Source organism: Vidua macroura, chromosome 9, assembly GCF_024509145.1.
Source record: "Vidua macroura isolate BioBank_ID:100142 chromosome 9, ASM2450914v1, whole genome shotgun sequence".
Lineage (NCBI taxonomy): Eukaryota > Metazoa > Chordata > Aves > Passeriformes > Viduidae > Vidua > Vidua macroura.
In genome coordinates, this window is record NC_071579.1 from 24,164,511 (window position 1) to 24,177,901 (window position 13,391).

Here is a 13,391-nt window from a genome sequence, read left to right on the forward strand (position 1 = left end):
TGCCCCCAGCAGCAATCCTGCAGAGGCAGGGCATCTCCTCGGAGCAGGGTGTGCCACGGAGCTTCTCCCGGCTCCGCACGGGTCAGAGGGTGGTGACTCAGGCTGCGTGACTGTCTGCTCCCTGCCTGACTCACACCTGCTGCTGGCCACGGGAGGCAGCTGGATGACTGCAGCATCCCTGCACAGCCCCAGGGAGGCAGATGAATACCAAGGGCAGTGTCACCCCTTCTCTGTTCCGGCAGGCTTGGGGAAGGAGTCACCTTAATGATCATTGCTAATGATCGTGCCTTATTTCAACACACACTTGCTTATTCAAAGCATTTCCTTCATCATTCCCCCTTTGTCCTCCAGCCTCTTCTTCCACCTTGAGAGTGAAGGATGGGTCAAGAAACAGCATATGATTGTCATAATGCTGCTGGAAGCACCAAACAGTGGAGTGGCCACAGAAATGCTTTCTAATTTTCCCTGAAGTGTTTGTAGGCAATAAATCCCCACCTTTTCCCATTGCTTAACTGGAAGAAATAATGAGGAACAGGAGCGATGACAGACCAGTTAACATTTCTCTCAGCTTTTGGTTAAACAGAGAACATCAAGCTTTACAGTACAACTCTGCACAGCTAAAGTGCTGGATGGTGTGGAGATCTAGACAGCAAATGAGTCCAGCAAGGGGACAAGTTTGTGAAGGAGAGCTCTCTTGGCAGCTATTTAAACCCATGGGCTGACTGCAAGTCTTTCCCAAAAAGTCTCTTGGCCAAACAATGGCACAGCCAGAGAGAGAATCCTGCATTTTACCAGGTTATACTCTCCCACAAACATCTGCTCCTGCCCACAGCTGGAAGTAAAATATTGCAATAAAAAGCTCTTTGGTCTCACACCATACAACAAATAATATTAAACTGTTGTTATTGGATCCCTTTGGTGCAGCAGCATTAACTCCTTTCTTTTGTTTTTTTTTTGACTCAATTTAACTCTAACAATGAAGGACAATTTAGGCTGAGACGAGATTTTAGCTGACTATTTTTAAACAGAATTTAGTGCCACTTTATTAAAACATAAATTTAGAGTTTTCAACTCACTATCTACTTTGCTTCATATCAGGTAAAAGGTGGCTGGAGTGAAGGGCAGGGAATGAAAAGCCATCACACTGGAGGCTGGCTCCCAGAAATCACACGTTTTCTCTTCATGCCACGGGCAAGAGCCTCCACCTCCTTCATGAAGCGCAGGCACAGCTCCTCCTGCCACGGCAGAGCCACGCGCTGCACGGCCAGGGCAGCCCCACGGCTCCTTGCACAGCCTGCAAAAGTTCAGGACTGTGCTGAGTCAGGGCACCGGGGCAGGCACGGGACACTGCAGGAAGGGAGGGCAGAGGAAGGCAAGCGAGGGCACAGCTGCCAGGCTGACAAACGCCAGCCCTGCTGCACCACGGGCTGCTGAAACAGCGGATGCAAACTGCGCTGCTAAACAAGCTCTAGCTCGTCTGTGCTCTCACTGGAGCTGTAGACAAGCCTTGGGACCATGTCCCAGAGGTGTCTCTCTGCAGGTTCTAAGACTTGAGCTCTTTTCCTGCTGACCTCTCTCAGCCTCTTGTCCCAGGGGTCTCTGTAGTGCCTCGGTGGTGCTTCAGTTCTTCTTTGTCGGCTCTCGTGACTGTGCTGACTGGCACCACCCCAGCAGGGAAGTTCAACACATTGTACAGATTGGTGTAGGAGCTTGCAGCTGGAACAGAGCATGCAAAATGGCAAAATTTAATGTGCTGGGCCAGCAATGACCTTCAGATAGTAACCTGAGTTGCAGGAATTGCAGACGGGAGTTGCTGGTCCAGAGGAGGCCCTGAAAACATGCTGCCTCAAAGGGACTTTTGATGGAGAGGTTTGAGTGACAGAGAGCAGAGTGACCTGTGCCTTCACCTGTCACTCGTGTGGAGATCAGATGTGCTCTGTGAGGGACCAATTCAGAGTCTGCATCTGTCCCTGGGGGAAAATCCCAGCTATCTTTTCAAGATATTCCTGATGTCCAGTTATGTAACATCACCATGGGGATTTTGGATCCCAAAAGATCATTGCTAGAGGGAGGGGGGACCCTGACTGTTTGCTGGAAGCTCTAAAAAAGGCCTTTTTCTGCATGTCACACACACTGAGCCTTCCTGCTGTCTGCAGAGTCTTGGGAAATGTGAGACAGCTGCATCCAAAAGAGCCTGGTCCTGTACCAAAATCTACCACAGCTGTCCTCGCTGCCACTCTCTGCTGCAGGAGCAGCTCTGGGGCTTTCTGCAGCAGAAAAACAGGGAAAACTCACCAATAAACAACTGGGACAGAGGGACCACTTAGTGCTGCCCCAGAATTATCCAAGTATCTTCAGCTCAGATGAGGTGGAGGTGTGAGAAGACCCACCCAGAGGCCTCTCCTTTGCTTTCTCCCAGAGGGAAGAGCCAGCACCGTGCATGGTTTGGGGAATGTCCATGGGACTGAAGTGTCCTGCTGCAGCTCTGCCCACAAACACAACCGTGGGCGTGTGCAGAGGCTCCTCAGGGGACATGACCAAAGAGCTTCCCAGCGTAGCCTGGTTGAAGGCTGGCCCCAGCACGGGACAAAGGATCACACCCAGCCTCAGCTGCCTCCGCTTGGCCATGAACTCAGTGTGGTAAGCCTGCAAGGAAAGGCACAGAAGATGACAGATGTGTCTGTTGGACAGCAGTGGCAGATCAATGCTGACACAGAGGAAAAGGAGGGAGAAAGCCTTCCTGGATACAACAAAAACATTGCTTAAGATAAAATCTGAACGGTGCTTTGAAAGGGTCAAGGGAGCTTGTTCTTCCATTTTTAGGTTTCCTGTCAGAATACCATGTGCTGCCCAGACCTAGACATTAATGCTAGGTGTGTGTTTCAGGACTGATTTATTTGAGTATTAACCCAATCCTTTCCATGAACAGCTTTGTTTTAGAATTATATTGAATAGAGATCAACAGCAGTTTGTTTGGATGACTAAAAAGTCACATTTCTTAAAAGCTTTGGTTATTCTGGTATAAATATTAAAAAACACGATGCCAAAATACTTCCACAAAACCTTCTTTCATTCTGCATGAGGATACAGGTAAGGAAAGGAAGCAGCAAGAGACATTTGGGCAAGCCCCAGGACATCCCCAACAACACAGGAGGCACAGCTTCAGAATTGTACTGCAGCTCCAAGAGAGACGCAGATTTGTAGTCTGGTTTACCACAGCTTTGCTGAGCATCAGGCAATGAGTGAATCCATCCCCAAAGCAATGCCCCACTTGGTCTTAGCAAAGGGACACAGATGGACCCACAGTTGTTTCTGCAGCCATTTTCTGGCTACAGGCACACATCTGTGCCATGGCCCAGCCCCGGTCCTGCACAACCCTTTCACAGCAAGTTTTCTGTACAAGAGTCTTCCAAGCTCTCTCACAAAAGGCCTGGCCTTGGGGCTATTTTTTAGTCTGACCTCAATTTCCACCTGCAGTCTGAGATCCTTCCTGCTGAAAGTTCAACAAATGAGATGTGTTTCCAGGAAATACAGTCACTGCAGCTAACCTGATTTTGTTTTTTTCCCTGAGAGAAAAGCTGGTCACTAGCCAAAGTTTTGAATCAGCTCTTGTTTGCAGTAGATGAAAACAAGTGAATATGATTTCACTGAACTGCAACAATTCAAAATATCTCTGAAGCCATTAAATTTCTAAAATGTTTTCTTTTTTCCTTTTTTTTTTTTTTTGTTTGGTTTTTGTTTGTTTGTTTTTGTGGTGGCTCTTTTTGTGTGTTTTGTTGGTTTGTATTGGTTTTTCTATGTTTATTTGTTGGGTTTGGCTTTCTGTGGGGTTTTTTTTTCAGAAATGGGAGACAAATCTGTTTTCACCTTAAAAAAACCCAACTCACATTTAATTTTCAAGCACTCCTACCAGTGACCAGCCAGCTTTTTAGGAGTTTTTCCTCTGCCCTATAATTTGTCAGACCACAGTGCACATCCATGGAGTGAGTGGCACTGACAGAGGCTGGTGGTGCAGGCTGGGGGGATGCTTCTCCTCGGGGAGGATTGAGAGGGTGTCCCAGGGAACACAGATCCTGGCTTGTGGGAGGACACCAAAACAGCCTCTTCAGCGTTGCAAAACACCAGCTGAAAGAGGATACTCTCTATAAATAGACAGAGACAGCGGAAAATACCAGAGAGGAGAGGTGCTATTTAAATCCAAGGACAAAAATAAAATAAGGATAAACTGGAAGGGAGTAAAGAGCAAAGGAAACAAGATGGTTTCCAACCATCAGAGCAGAGATAAGAGGAGGCAGTCAATAAAACCAAATTGAAGCATAAAACTCAGCTGGTTTAAAAGAGGAACCTGGTCAGCTTGTGGCAGCACTGGATGCAGTTGTCCAGGAAAAAGCTTCCTGTCTGAGGTTCCTGATCTCAAATGAGTTCATAAGGAAGCTACCTAAGTCACAGAGTTCATATACAAAATTTTTGACTTCTAATATCTCTGCTTGATAGTTCAAGCATGGCCTTAGGTCAGGACAGTAACAATACCTGATATGAAGAATTCACAACAAGAGACAGAAAAGACAAAGTGAAGCCTCATCTTTAGTGGCTTGTTCCTATGCTGTTTTTGCTTAGACAGTGCAGGGCAAACTATAGTGAATAATTTCCAACCCCAAATCCATCACAGAGTGCAAAGCAATTGCTTAGAAACTTTGGAGACCTCTCAGTATAGTAAGAAAAATAAAGTCACATTACTGCCACTGCTCCATGCTGATCCCAGAGGTTTTTGGCAGATCTGGAAAGGTGGCAGAATTAATGGGCTTTGTGACTGTAGCAACAGAAAACAACTAAGAAAATGCACAGACAGCCCATTTTTAAGGCAACTGCATGATCCTTCTGGGAACAAGCAATGGTACCACCCATGATCCCCTGGTGCACACATGCTTACAGGTACACCAAAAGAGCTTTTGTTAAAGCATGCCAGAAGAGCTGGATAAAAATCAGTATTCTAAATTCATTTGCTACCAGTTTGGTCTGTCTGTGCCTCTTTTGGAGGTGCAGGCACCTCACACCACGCTGCACATGCAGGCAGAGACCTCTGCATTAACTTGGCACGTGATGCTCTGGGTACCACCCAGACAGGGAAAACAGCCCTTATCTCCCTGTGCTGATCTCCAGGGAGTCATCCTAGCCCTGTGACTCTGAGGATCCTTAAGCTCTTAAAGCACCATCTGGCTGAGAAGCCCTGGATAAGCCAGTGCTGAGCCCAGGCGGTGCAGAGGCAGCACACACCCACCTGGCTCAGCCTGTGCCACACAGCCCCGTGGCAGGGCTCTGCACAGCCAGCTGGCATCGACCTGCGTGAGTGGGTGGGCACAGCCAAGCACATCCCCTTTCTCCAGAGCTACCCCAGTGTGTCTTACCCCACTCCAGAGAGAGCGCTGACATCCCGAGCAATTCGTGGGTACTTTTGGAGGAAAGAGAAAACCTTGGGATTAGTCAACAACAATGCAGCTGGAATAGCTGGCTACCCTGTGACTGCATTTTGGGCAGCCTAGCAGAAGTGGCTCTGAAGGACAGGCCAGTTCCAGTGAAGAGGGTTTACTCCCACAATAATTTACACATTTAATCACTACAACTCATACAAATAAGGCTCTAGACCACACTACTAGTCCTGGAAATCATCTTCTAGATGTGGGAATGCTGTTTAGATCCTCACTAGTGATATCCATTCTCCTGGAGCTCATTGCTGGAAGGGCTGTATGCTCACAGGTTTTCTGAGAAAGGATCATATTTCAACCACCCCACGCAAAACTCCCACAAAAGGCTGTCAGACTCACTTGATTTGTTCAGCTTGGGTTTAAAAATCAAATGTATTTCATTATGAAGCCCATCAGGCAGTTAACATAAAGCAGCCAAGCATTCCTGGGTGGTAAAACTTACCTCCCTGCATGAGGAAACCTCCCCACCTTGCAGATCTCCTATAACACAGGTGAGACACATCCACACACTTACTATGGGTTTCAAAATGATAGCCAGGATTTCACCAGAGCAGGAAGCCTGTAAGTATTGTACTGGGATTTCAGGTTGGGATCCACGATGTCTCCTTTGCTGGAAGAGCAGAGAGTGAAAAAGTCAGGACAAGTCACCTGTAGACAAGTCACAGAGCAATAGGAGCAACAGCGCTGCTCCCAAGGCAGGGTTTGTCTTGGAGGGGAGTTGCTAGAAGAAAAAATCTGCCAGTTTCAACAGAAAACACTGAGCAATAAATGCTGAGGTATAAATGCTCATGGCAAAAGCGACAGATAAATCAGTACTTCACTGCCTGTGTCATCAGGGCCATAAAAGTTCTGAGAGGCTTTGCAGTGTGGGGCCACGCACAGCCCTGGTGCTGAGGTGAGAGAGTGGCTGGGTGGGCACGCAGCATGTTAGCTGTGTGTGTGAGCTGCCTGCTGCTCGTGCTAGAGCCACCCTGCCAGAAACTGCTCCTCTGCTGCTCATTATTCACTTTGTGTGCTCTGCATGCAGCCACTGGCCTCACAGTTGCAGGTTTCACAGCCCACACAGCAATGGGGTTTTACTCACAAGCAGTCCACCAGGTGGGCGGCCCCATCTGAGAAAATCCCTCTGGTGAACAGCTCACCCACCATGTAGTCAGTCTTTGGTGGGGCAAAGGGAACAAGCTGCAAGAAAACCATCCCTGTCCAAGAGGCAGCAAAGGTGAAAGACTCAGAGAGCCCTCTGTGAGCCTCCCTGCCTCATCAGTGGTCACCAGAGGTCAGTGGGAAGTGGTGGGAAACTTACACCTTCCATTGCTGCTCTAGGACAGCAAGGCCTCATTTTCATCTGCCTGCTGTCCTTTCCCATTAGCCCTATGCAAGGCATTAATACATTCTGGGACCTGGCAGAGGCTCCACTCCTCCACATTCTTAGAGAAGAATTCTTAGAAACTTCAAACCACCAATTTTAAATCTTCTTCAAATTATTTTGCATCATTGGAGCAGCTACCATATAGAAATTTCCACTGGTGGAACCACAGAAAAATGTAGGCTAAAATAAGTCCCTGGAGGGTCAACTGCTCCAACCTCCTTCCCACTTACCCACTAAGAAATCTACAAGCTGTGTTTAACAGCTGAGGGATCACTGAAACTGTTTTGAATTTGGTATTTATGGGAACACCAAGCACGATGGAAACAACAGTGCTTGGGGTGATGTGGAGATATCTGAGCATAATTATCACATCTGCTAGGCCAGAAATACAAGCAAGATCACTCCAGTTTAGAAAACAAGCTGTTGCATTGCCTTTCCCTTTTACAGGGAGCAAAAGTGGAGATGGAAAGTGATTTATCCAGACTTTGTTAGGAGCAGGGTAACAGCTCCAGGAAACCACAGGCATGGAATCCCACCGTATGCCCTGCATCCTGGAGGAGCTTCCTCGTGTGCTGGACGGGCTGTTTCATGCTAGGCGAGGGCTGGAAGTAACCATCTCCTTCCTAATACCCGATGCAAAGAGGCTTTGAGCTGGTGTAATCCTGTGAGCAGAGGAGCCATGATTGCATCCAGGAGAAGAGCAAGACTGGGCTGCTCCCAGGGCTCAGGGAGGCGCCGGCTGAGCTCTCCTGGGTTGGGGGAATGATGGGAGGAACAGGGCTGGTGAGAAGCAGTGCTGTCCAGAACACAGGTCTGCACCAGTGATCCTTGGTATGGTCTTTTCCACAGCACCTCCTGCCTGCCAACCCTGCTGTGTGGCTGCTTCTTGGGGGTCACTCGTGCTGGGTGTGCTCTGCCCACCAAGCTCTGTGCTTCCCTGTGTCCTTTGCTATCTTGGACAAGAAACCGGGTTAGGAATTTCCAGAGATTGTTCTTTGTTGCTGGGCAGGTGGAGACATGGGGGCGCCTCTGAGCCTTACCTGCTCCTTGAAGGGGATGGGGGGCACGGTGGGGTCCAGCTGGAACATGTCCTGGCAGAGCAGAGCCTTCATGCACAGGGCCAGGCTGTCCACGTCCCTCGCCAGGGGCCCCAGCATGCCCATCACTGTAAGCACAAAGGGCCTGTCGCTGCAGCCACGTGGGCTGGTGCTGGCACAGAGCTACTGGTGGGGCTCCAGCATGGGGGAGTTTCAGGTCAGGGAGAAGAAGTGTATGAGTGTAATAAGCAAGGAGGTCCAGCAGGAATGATCTGCCTCAGAGCAGAGGCAGCCTAACGAGCCTAATGACCTCCTGGGCCAGGCTTCTGCAATCCCGAGGAGAGAGGGCTGCAGCCTTCCCACCAATGCTGCCTGGCACTCTCCTGGCAGCATCTCCAGCGAGACATCCCAGGCCTTTGGCATGCACATCTCACACCTCTCCTGCCACGTATTGCACTCCTGATTCCCTTCCATCATTGCTGTTTTAATAGGTCACTGCTTTGGCTGGCCGTGAGGCACAGAGCAGAGCAAGCACGCTTGCTGGCATTTCAGTGGTTGGAGATGGAAGAGGCAAAGGTTTGGCATAGTAACATCATCATGGACTTGCCTGATTGCATTCCTATGAGATCACCAACGATTCCCTGTGTGCTGGGAGCATAATGGGAGAAGCAGATTAGCAGCAGGCTGTAGGGCAGGTCACCATGCTGAGGTGAAAACTTCCCACTTGCCCTCAACCAAATCTAGGAAGGCAAAAGTTCCTGCAAAGACTCAACACCTTCTAGGCTATGAAGAAGACCTACATGGTCTGGAAGATGCTAGGGACAGTATTTATTAATCTCATTTCCCTGCTGCAACTAACTCCTTATCTATGGGCAAACCGCCTCTGATAAACAGAAAACTCTTACAAGCAAAGCAAGGGCTGGCAAACATCTGAAAAGGAGATCATCCTGTAGTATTTGCTTTCAGCTGCTGTGATACAGACTGAAGTCATCTTGTGTTATTAACAGAGCAAGTTCAATGCTAACTTAACCCTGGAGGAAACCACGGGCACTAATACAGTTTGATGCACTGTGGGGGACACCTTGCAGCCTCCACAGCGGGTGTAAGAAGAGGACAGGAGCTGGGATGTACCTGATCCCGTTGCCTGTGGGTTTGAGGCTGCAGAGCCCGCAAAAGCTGGAGGGCAGGCAGATGCTGTCAGCCACATGTCAGCCCATGCCCAGGATGGAGCCTCCCCCTGTGATCAGAGCTGCCTCCCCTCCCGAGGAGCCCCCGGGGCTCTTCTGGGGGTTGAGAGGGTTCAATGTCTGCCCAAAGATAAGGTTGCTGCAGTCGTAGCTGGGGAGAGGAAGATCAGCAGGTGAGTGAGGTACTTGTGCCTTTGCAAACCATAAATGCAGGGCATAGAGCACTGTGCAGGGATGGGTGTGGAATTAAGGTAGAATTGGCATGAAGTAGATTTGTTGAGACAGCTGAATTTAAGAAGGAAGAGGCATCAAATACGAGAGAAATCATTTTAGATCAAAGTAAGGAGGCAATTAACATGCTCGATTAACTTGGATAGCAAGAGGCACGTGTCACGGTGTTTCCATGAAGGCAAACATGGCATTACTTTATCATGGTCTGTGGGATGTTGGTTTTCACAAATGGGATTCCCCCCTGGTGCTTTAGAACTTAGACAATGACGCTGTCTTCTTCCTTCACCTGGCCCAGAAATTTCACCATCTCTCCAGAGGAGATGTGGCCCTTGGGGATGGGAAACAAAGCTCTTTTTAGTGTAGGAGAGATGCTGTTTGGAGCTGTGACAAAACCAGACCTAATTTGTCATGCCTCTTGTGGCAAAGCTCCCACCTAACTTTTCTCAGAGGCAAAACAGGATGTGACTATCCCAGGAAAAACCAGATCAGAACAAGTTACAAGTTGCTGCAGAACCCAAAATTTTAATCATAAGAAGGGCAGGTTTGCTGGTCCCACACTATTGGATTCAGAACATCCTTGTCTGGGGGAACTCTTAGCCAGTCCTGATGAGGATGGGACATCCTGGCCTGTTCCCAGACCCACGGCAAAAGGCAGAGGAACTGGGGATGTACCTTGCAGTTAATGTGGTCTTTGATCCTGATGGGAATGCCATAGAGCAGCCCCTTCTCCTTTTGCTTCTTCAGTTTCTGGAGCTGATCCTCACATCCATGAATTAAGTCTGTCACACAGTTCACCTCCTGATTCACCTCCAAAGCCTCTCCAGAACAAAGAGCAGCAACACAGATGAATGCATGGAAGGAGACATTACATATTGACTTTTCAAGCTGAATTTTCAACCTTCTCAAAAATTCAGCGTTACTGAGATCTTACCTATAAAATTTATATGTTTATTTCTGAGATGCTTTTCTGCCCTGGATTCTGTCCTGCTTATTTGCCTGTAAGGCACTCTTCAGACATAACAGTACCAAAAATTGTAATCCCCAGCACTGCTGCTTCTCTCAGCAAATGAGCTGATTTTAATTTGAAAGTCCCTCTGTAGGAGAGCCCTGCAGCATCTCTGCCATGCTAGAGGTATCATTCACCTTGTCCATGTAGGAGTAGAGGACCCTTTCTGGGGACAGGGACCCCTCCTTCAGCTTCTCTGCCAGCTCCACCATTGCCAGCGAGAGGATTTGCGAGGTCTGGGTGTCTGGGTTTGCAAAGGGTGGAGAATTGGGTACAGAGGGAAGAAAAACACAGAAAAGGTTGGTTAAGGCTGCAAATACTCAATTCTAACATCTGCCCAGCAATCACTTTGAGTGGAAAATTCTAGGATATATGCCCTGTAGACATGCAGACCTCCCACAGAGCACTGTGTGTGCTGGAGTGGAGAATTTACAGATGGGGAATTTGCTGAGTCTTAGTTCATAAAACCAGAACCAAAACAGGCAGAAAGCTGCACCTTGACTGGAGAGTTGCATGAACCTGTAAGAGTGGTTAGACCTGTCTCTGTTTACTCTCTTAAAGGCCTTCACTCCCCTTCTAACTCTAACTCACTGAATAGCAGTTCAACCAGCTAAAGTTCTACAAAATTTATCATTATCAATGGGGAAAAAAAGCATGTGGGCTGTTTGCAACCTCCCTTCCAAGAAAAGAATAGCAGGAGGTATTTCTTCTAGGTTTAAGACAATTCTAAAGGCCTGACCTCCTAAAATCCAGGTAGTTCTTTACCTGGACATGGGCAGGAGGAAATGGCTTTTGGTCACTGATGTGCAGATGTTGGAAGGATGTGGAACCCCTTGTACTTTGAGGATAATGGGGCAGACAGATCCCTATGGAGGGGTAGAGGAAAGAGGATGGGAGAGGAAAGGCTTGGCAGTAGGGATGGATGAGGAGAATGGGTGTGGGAGGTCTGGGGTGGTGACCTGATTGAGAAAGTCCCAAGCTCAAATTTTTCTTTCATCCTCAGAATTTCCTCAATGGGTCTGTACTGAGAAATACTTAATTTACACTGTCTTTTGTGGGAGGGCCTTTTGAGGCAATGGAAGGTGATGACCCTCACAAAACCTTGGGCTGGTGATGCTCCAAAACATGCCCATGCCCCAGCCACCATTCACAGAGGGATTGATCAGATCTCCCCCATTTCTTTGGTTATCTGAATTATAATCCCTTCCTTGTACTACCCCAAATTTACCTCTTGTTTAAGCCTGTGAGCTGCCTTCTCCATTCTCTCCAGGGCCAGCTGCCAAGACCTCCTTGCCTCATCCATCTTCTGCTGGACCTGCCTCATTCCCAGCCATTTCAGAAGCACCACAGCTGCAGCTGAGCTGCACAGCAGAGCCCAGAGGGCACGAACGTCTCCCCAGGATGGATCCAGGACCTGCCACAGTTGCTCTTGGGTCATGACTTCTGTCTCTTAAGCCCAGCTGCAGACACCTGGCTCTCCACCTACTCCTCGGACTGCTGATGAATGCAGACTGCACTTGCCTACTGTGCAGGATCAGCTCTGAAGCAGAGTTGCTTTAACAAAGCCCAGGAATGGACTTTGCAGACCGTGGACTTTGAAAGGCTCTGGCTGCTGGAGCAGCACTGTGGGTCAGGCTGCAAAGCAGAGTGCTCAGCTTCCTCAGCCTGGGGGGTGTCCCCAAGGCAGGGGTGTTCCCAAGGCTGTGTCTCCCCCAGTCAGTGGCTGTGGCTGTACCTGGCTTCACACAGAGCTGAATGCCAGCAAAGCCCAGCTCTGGGCTGGCCCTGCTATACCCACGTGTAGTAATTAATGAACACTTAAGCCCATTAGCAAGCAGTGCTCAGCCATCATCCCTGTCCCTCAGGCAGCACCACCTGGGAAAACTTAATTCTGCTTGTCCTGGGGATCCTCATGTAGGGAGTCAAGGTGTTCCTGTGGAGAGATGGGAGCTCAGGAAAATCAAGAGAATGAAGGTGCAACAGTGACTCTGGAAATGCAGTGTGGGAGGAACTCTCTGAAGGTGCCTTCAAGGAGTAACTGCTCTGTATAATTTTCGAGAAAAGCCCCTTTAAAAAGCATTTTGGCAACCTGAATCAGAGGGCGAGCACTTTTGGAAAATCCCCTCTGACGGATCCAGAGTCTGCTCTCCTGTTTCTAACCCATCCTCCAGCCAGCAGAATGCAAAGGAGCTGGACCATGTAGTTGTACCAGCTGCCCCTTGCCATGGGTGCTCCCCTACCCAGGACTGTTCTGTGGCTTAGTGTGAAAAGGAGAGGCTGAAAAAGTTAAGCTTCTCTCGATTCTCAAGCACCTGCAAGCCTGCAGGGAAGGGACAGGGGATGCCTCTGAGAGCTCATTGCCAAGAGGCAAGGCAACCCCCTAACTTCTGGAGAGATGCTGGCTCTGCTCCAGTCAGCACAGCTTGTAAGGGGAGAGTGTCCAGAGTAACCATTGCTCTCTGATGGAGGGGTCTCGTTTGGGAACTGAAGCCAGTGGTTGTGCTGCTGTATCGTGTTACCTTCTTGCCTGTTACAGACATGTCCTGTGGGATTATTCCTGTGGCAGCAGGGAGCAAGTTTGAGGAAGACGTGAGACCTTGCAGAGAAACTGCTGACAGGAAAACTGAGGAGGATCCTCCCTATTTGGACAGGGCGGGCAGCAAAATGAGCCAAACAGCTCAGTGAGGATGTCACCAACCTCTCCCCCCTGACTGGTCTTCATTGCCCCATCCCAGCCTTCAGTGCTGCCACTCACACCAACCTCTTGCTGCCCAGGCTGGGCTGGGAGCAGCCTGCAGCTGGCCCTTGTGGCAGCTTCAAGTCCCCAAGGCCACCCAGCAGCTCCAGCCTCACCTGGTGCACTGTCCCATGGTCATGGGCATGGCTTGCTGGAGGTCTTCCCTCAGGGCTTCCAGTGAGGAATAATTACAGGTCCAGGTTCACTGGTGGCTCCATGGTTTGGACTTCTGCACCCTGCCCACCTCCACACCAGGGAGAGAGTGGTTAAACCAGCAGTGATGTGGTGCTTGGCTCTGAGAGCAGGGGTGCAGGTGGCAATGCCTTTCCTGGGACAAGTCC

At 49.2% G+C, this 13,391-nt stretch overlaps 1 pseudogene; it reads right to left on the reverse strand.

Annotated features, from left to right (window-relative positions):
* Positions 1–1,139: 1,139 nt before the first annotated feature.
* On the reverse strand, positions 1,140–11,809 carry LOC128811851 (vitamin D3 hydroxylase-associated protein-like; annotated as a pseudogene).
* Between the last annotated feature and the right edge of the window lie 1,582 nt (positions 11,810–13,391).